We start from the raw sequence: 7354 nt of genomic DNA, 5'->3' as shown, positions 1-7354 counted from the left end.
AGATGCATCTTCACAGGTTCCTCTGGAGGGACAGCCCAGATGAAGAGATAAGTGAATATGCAATAACCTGAGTCAACATTGGGGACAGACCTGCTGGTTGCATTGCTCAGTTGGCTATGAGGGAAACAGCACGCCTGCCCAACTTTCTTCACTTGGAGGATGAGCGCAGAGTCATTGAAGAGGACAGTTATGTGGATGACCTCTTAACCTCCCAAAATGACCTGAATAAACTTGACAAAATCACAGCAAATGTCGAAGAGATCTTGAAAGCTGGAGGGTTCTTCCTCAAACCATGGGTCCGGTCAGGGCAAAGTGGGAGGCAAGGAATGGAGATGGAGGTTCTAACAAAGACACAAAGTAAAAATGTAATTCTTCCAAATCAAATGAGGGACGAAGACAACAAAGCCTTGGGTATCGGCTACCAAATGGATGAAGACAAGCTCTACATGTTAACCTCAGTTAACTTTTCCAAAAGGAAAAAGAAGATGAGAGTTGGAAAAAATCTTCTCAAGGAGGAGGTGAGAACTGAGACACCTAACCCACTGACTAGGAGGGCTCTCTTAAGCCAAGTGGCTGGACTGTACGACCCAATTGGCTTAGTTACACCTGCCAAACAGAAGGGAGCAATTCTTGTTCGAAAAGTATTCCAAGAGGGAGGGGGTGTGAAACTAACCCAAGAAACCTGGGACCAACCTCTCTCAGAAAGCTTCAGAGAAGAAGCCATCCAGCTTTTTGAAGAATATGTGCAGCTTGAAGAGGTGAAATTCCACAGGAGCATCACACCATCTGGCTGGGAAGGGAAACCTTGGGGCATCACATTCTCTGATGGAATTAACAAAACCTATGGAGCTGTGATGTACTTAAGATGGGAGACAAGTCAAGGCACTAAAGTTCGATTCGTTGAATCAAAAGCCAAGCTGACACCCCTGGATCAGAAGGGAGAAGCTGTAAAAGCTGAGATCTGTGGTGCTGTCTTCGCAGCCAGGATCAGGAAGTATGCGGAAAAGCATGCTCGAATGAAAATCGAGAGATGGTTCCATCTACTTTTTTATTTTATTTTTTATTTCACCTTTATTTAACCAGGTAAGCCAGTTGAGAACAGGTTCTCATTTACAACTGCGACCTGGCCAAGATAAAGCAAAGCAGTGCAATAAAAACAACACAGAGTTACATATGGGGTAAAAAACATAAAGTCAAAAATACAACAGAAAATATATATACAGTGTGTGCAAATGTAGCAAGTTATGGAGGTAAGGCAATAAATAGGCTATAGTGCAAAATAATTACAATAGTATTAACACTGGAATGCTAGATGTGCAAGAGATTATGTGCAAATAGAGATACTGGGGTGCAAAAGAGCAAAATAAATAACAATATAGGGATGAGGTAGTTGGGTGGGCTAATTTCAGATGGGCTGTGTACAGGTGCAGTGATCGGTAAGGTGCTCTGACAACTGATGCTTAAAGTTATTGAGGGAGATAAGAGTCTCCAGCTTCAGAGATTTTTGCAATTCGTTCCAGTCATTGGCAGCAGAGAACTGGAAGGAATGGCGGCCAAAGGAGGTGTTGGCTTTGGGAATGACCAGTGAGATATACCTGCTGGAGCGCAGACTACGGGTGGGTGCTGCTATGGTGACCAATGAGCTAAGATAAGGCGGGGATTTGCCTAGCAGTGATTTATAGATGGCCTGGAGCCAGTGGGTTTGACGACGAACATGTAGTGAGGACCAGCCAACAAGAGCGTACAGGTCACAGTGGTGGGTAGTGTATGGGGCTTTGGAGACAAAACGGATGGCACTGTGATAGACTACATCCAATTTGCTGAGTAGAGTGTTGGAGGCTATTTTGTAAATGACATCGCCGAAGTCAAGGATCGGTAGGATAGTCAGTTTTACGAGGGCATGTTTGGCAGCATGAGTGAAGGAGGCTTTGTTGCGAAATAGGAAGCCGATTCTAGATTTAACTTTGGATTGGAGATTCTTTATGTGAGTCTGGAAGTTGAGTTTACAGTCTAACCAGACACCTAGGTATTTGTAGTTGTCCACATACTCTAGGTCAGACCCGTCGAGAGTGGTGATTCTAGTCGGGTGGGCGGGTGCCAGCAGCGTTCGATTGAAAAGCATGCATTTAGTTTTACTAGTGTTTAAGAGCAGTTGGAGGCTACTGAAGGATTGTTGTATGGCATTGAAGCTCGTTTGGAGGTTTGTTAACACAGTGTCCAATGAAGGGCCAGATGTATACAAAATGGTGTCGTCTGCGTAGAGGTGGATCTGAGAGTCACCAGCAGCAAGAGCGACATCATTGATATACACGGAGAAAAGTGTCGGCCCAAGAATTGAACCCTGTGGCACCCCCATAGAGACTTGGGGGTGCCACAGTCAAACGGTCTTGGGAGCCATTCAAAGAGTCAGTTATGGGTACAAAACCTTCTTTGCAAATAGAGTGGGTGAAATCCAGAAGGCTGGACAAGTGCAAGACTGGTGGTGGATCCGTGGGGATCTAAACATAGCTGACATCATAACAAGAGGGGGTGCTCCTGAAGATTTGAAGGAGAATTCCACATGGCAAAATGGACCAGAGTTCCTAAAGTGGCCAGTGGAGGAGTGGCCTATAAAATCAGCTGGAGAGGTTGCAGCTCATGCCAGGGAGAGTGTAAACAAGCTCCAGAGGAAGGCATTCTCAGGTGCATTAACAAGAGCTCAAGCAAGAAGTAGTCAGCAGAAAGAAGACCTACAAGGCACTCAGGAAAGTCCAAAGAGTGAAACTCAAGAGGGAATACCTGTGGTAAACCCAACTCTTCTTAGAAGGAAGCCCACTGGCTGGGTTAAAGATGCAGTAGCCTGTCCAAACTGGTGAGAGTCATTGCCTGGGTTTGTCTAGCAGCCAAACAGTGGCTGAAGAGGAAGGGCCGGGCCCCTAAACAGGCAAAGAGGGAGGTAAGATCACCCAAGCAAGCTGTGCTGACTGTCAAAGAACATGAAGATGCACTCAAATACCTTTTCCTCGCAGCTCAAGAAGGTACAGATTTTTCAGACACAACTCTAAGCAGACCGACAGTGTACAAAGATGTGAACTCTGGGCTGCTAGTTTGTGGAGGCAGAATTCAGACATTCAATGAAGATAAGACAGCAGTGCCAGTTTTACCCTTTGAAGCATGGGTCTCTACACTGCTGGCACAAGAATCCCACAAAGCAAACCACGAGGGAGTGGCGGGAACCCTTCTCCGGATGAGGAAGAAAGCCTGGGTAATAAAAGGCCGTAGACTTGCCAAGAAAATGGTTGACAACTGTGTGGTCTGCAGGAAAAACAAGGCAAAACAGTGTCAACAAATCATGGCTGACCTGCCTCTAGAGCAAACAGGCCCAGCTGCACCTTTTGAATTCACCACCATGGACCTGTTCGGCCCTTATGAAGTGAAAGATGAGGTCAAGAAGAGAACTAGACTTAAAGTATGGGGAATAGTCTTCTGCTGCATGGCTTCCCGAGCCATACACACTGAAGTGGTGAGTGACATGTCATCTGAAGGATTCCTGCTAGCCTATCAAAGGTTCACTTCACTGAGAGGACACCCCAGGAAACTCTGGTCAGACCCTGGCACTAACTTTGTGGGAGCCAAACCCGCACTTCAAAAAATTCCTTAACCAACTAAACAAGTCTGAACTTGAAGACACAGCTGCCAAGCATGGTACAGAATGGTCATGGAAGATCCACCCTGCAGACTCTCCCCATAGGAATGGTGCCGCAGAGGCAGCTGTCAAAGTAGTGAAGTGGGCGTTGAGCAACCTTGGTGGAGATGGTGTTTTCACGTGGGGAGAATTCCAAACTTTTCTCTTCATGGCAGCCAACCTTGCTAATGAGAGACCCATCGATGCAAGAACTCAAAGCAGAGAAGACTGTGTAGAATACATCACTCCGAATTCTCTGCTTTTAGGACGTACCAATCCAAAGGGAGACCCTGGAGATTTCCAGTTTGATGGCTACCCTTACAAAAGACGTAAACATATTCAAGCAGAGTTAAGCCATTTCTGGAAGAAGTGGAGCCAATTGGCTGGACCTAATCTGTTCATAAGTACCAAATGGCACACCAAAGAGTGAAATGTTGCTGCTGGAGATGTGGTCTGGTTGGCTGACCAAAATGCCCTAAGAGGACAGTACAAGCTGGCTAGAGTGGTCGGTGTCAATGCTGACAGCAAAGGCATCGTAAGAGATGTGCTTTTGAAGACTTTTCCCAGCTATCCTGTTCACATCACAAAGTCAAACAGCAAAAAAGGGCCCACAAGAGCAAATGATGAAAGAATGAAGAGGCTTCAAACCAGAATCCCAGCCACAATTCTTCATAGAGATGTCAGACGCCTTGTCATTCTACTTCCCATTGAAGAACAAACAGAGGTGGGAAGGGCTTGTGTGACCTCTCTGGATATGAAAAAACCAGGAGCGCAAGTGGGAGGTGTTGAGCTGAATCTCAGGAGTTAGTCAAAGAACTACATTGTCACCTGATCAATTATTTTCACTGATTTGGAGCACCTGTGAAGGCATGGAGGGGCTCAGTCATTCAGAAGAACAAACTTCAGAGAGAAGACTCCAAGTTCACTCACAGGTTCAGTCCAAAGACGCCAATGGGAAAAGGCTTAAATGGTTAATTCATTTAAGTTATTTAGAATGTTTTTTTAAATGTTTAAACTAATTTAAGTTCATTAAAATGTTTCATTAAAATGGTAACTTTTTGTTCTGTCTTTAAAGGTTTACAACCTAATTTACTGGTTAATTTACTGGACAGACCAATCAACTGAAAGCAAAAAAAATAAATAAAAGATTGAGTCGGAAATTTGAGTTGTCCCTGTGTCCTTTGGATGGTGAACAAGAGGAGGACTTGACAGATATACTAGTCTGTCAATGAGGAGAGTCCATTGAGAGAATCCAATGACTAATAAAGCGAGAGCATTCAAAAAACGTTGAGCCAATAATAAATACACTTGAGGAGAAGATCTTACTGGTGAAATATAGTTGTGTCACAAATGGCACCCTGTTCTCTATATTTTAGAGCAAATCAGGATAACAGATATCTGTTTCCCTGGTCATCTGGGTCAAAAGAGCTTGAAAGATAAGCATTTCACTGTACTTGTGACAATAAAAGTTGAAACTTGAAGTAGTGCGCCCTGGGATGCAAATGAGGACATTTGTTCAAGGACAAGCTCATGAATTTTGCCAAACCTTTACTACATTTTTTTATCTTGTTAGCTACGCTATAGACATATTGAGTGTCAATCTGTGTTGATGCTAAACGTGACACTTAATGGGTAATTGCTATATGTCTGAACTGTCAAGAGTACTAAGAGAACTACTGCACACTGATGGACTAGCTGGCTGTCATTCAAAACGTTGTGTGATACATACAGGTGTAGGATCTTAATTTGACCAGTATTGTCACAGCAAAGTAATCCTGCAGCAACATGATCTGAACGTTTAGTCCATGTTGCTTGGTCGTGGCTATTGGCTGGCCAAAAGTAGGCTACATGAAAATATCCAATACCGTTAATATAACTGTGTGTTTGTGTGGGTTTTCAGTGAATTTATGTTATTTTTTTTATTTATTTTTATTTCACCTTTATTTAACCAGGTAAGCCAGTTGAGAACAGGTTCTCATTTACAACTGCGACCTGGCCAAGATAAAGCAAAGCAGTGCAATAAAAACAACACAGAGTTACATATGGGGTAAAAAACATAAAGTCAAAAATACAACAGAAAATATATATACAGTGTGTGCAAATGTAGCAAGTTATGGAGGTAAGGCAATAAATAGGCTATAGTGCAGAATAATTACAATAGTATTAACACTGGAATGCTAGATGTGCAAGAGATTATGTGCAAATAGAGATACTGGGGTGCAAAAGAGCAAAATAAATAACAATATGGGGATGAGGTAGTTGGGTGGGCTAATTTCAGATGGGCTGTGTACAGGTGCAGTGATTGGTAAGGTGCTCTGACAACTGATGCTTAAAGTTATTGAGGGAGATAAGAGTCTCCAGCTTCAGAGATTTTTGCAATTCGTTGTAAATCACAAAGCTCATCTGCATTTCCTTCTCAGCAACAAAAGAGTGATCAAATTAGATCTTACACCTGTATATATATATATATATATATATATATATATATATATATATATATATATATACAGTGGCTTGCGAAATTATTCACCCCCCTTGGCATTTTTCCTATTTTTTTGCCTTACAACCTATAATTAAAATAGATTTTTGGGGGGTTTGTATTATTTGATTAGACATTTAAATGTTTCCCCTTAAACCACTCGAGTGTTGCTTTAGCAGTATGCTTGGGGTCATTATCCTGCTGGAAGGTGAACCTCCGTCCCAGTCTCAAATCTCTGGAAGACTGAAAACAGGTTTCCCTCAAGAATTTCCCTGTATTTAGCGCCATCTATCATTCATTCAATTCTGACCAGTTTCCCAGTCCCTGCCGATGAAAAACATCCCCACAGCATGATGCTGTCACCACCATGCTTCACTGTGGGGATGGTGTTCTCGGGGTGATGAGAGGTGTTGGGTTTGCGCCAGACATAGCGTTTTCCTTGATGGCCAAAAAGCTCCATTTTAATCTCATCTGACCAGAGTACCTTCTTCCACATGTTTGGGGAATCTCCCACATGCCTTTTGGCGAACACCAAACGTTTGCTTATTTTTTTCTTTAAGCAATGGCTTTTTTCTGGCCACTCTTCCGTAAAGCCCAGCTCTGGGGAGTGTATGGCTTAAAGTGGTCCTATGGACAGACACTCCAATCTCCGTTGTGGAGCTTTGTAGCTCCTTCAGGGTTATCTTTGGTCTCTTTGTTGCCTCTCTGATTAATGCCCTCCTTGCCTGGTCCGTGAGTTTTGGTGGGCGGCCCTCTCTTGGCCGGTTTGTTGTGGTGCCATATTCTTTCCATTTTTTAATTATGGATTTAATGGTGCTCTGTGGGATGTTCAAAGTTTCAGATATGTTTTTATAACCCAACCCTGATCTGTACTTCTCCACAACTTTGTCCCTGACCTGTTTGGAGAGCTCCTTGGTCTTCATGGTGCCGCTTGCTTGGTGGTGCCCCTTGCTTAGTGGTGTAGCAGACTCTGGGGCCTTTCAGAACAGGTGTATATATACTGAGATCATGTGACAGATCATGTGACACTTAGATTGCACACAGGTGGACGTTATTTAACTAATTATATGACTTCTGAAGGTAATTGGTTGCACCAGATCTTATTTAGGGGCTTCATAGCAAAGGGGGTGAATACATACGCACGCACCACTTTTCCGTTATTTATCTTTTAGAAATTTTTGAAACTATTTTTTATTTTTATTTCACTTCAC

Source organism: Coregonus lavaretus (assembly GCF_964263955.1).
Source record: "Coregonus lavaretus genome assembly, contig: HAP1_SCAFFOLD_327, whole genome shotgun sequence".
Lineage (NCBI taxonomy): Eukaryota > Metazoa > Chordata > Actinopteri > Salmoniformes > Salmonidae > Coregonus > Coregonus lavaretus.
This window is presented reverse-complemented; position numbering follows the sequence as displayed.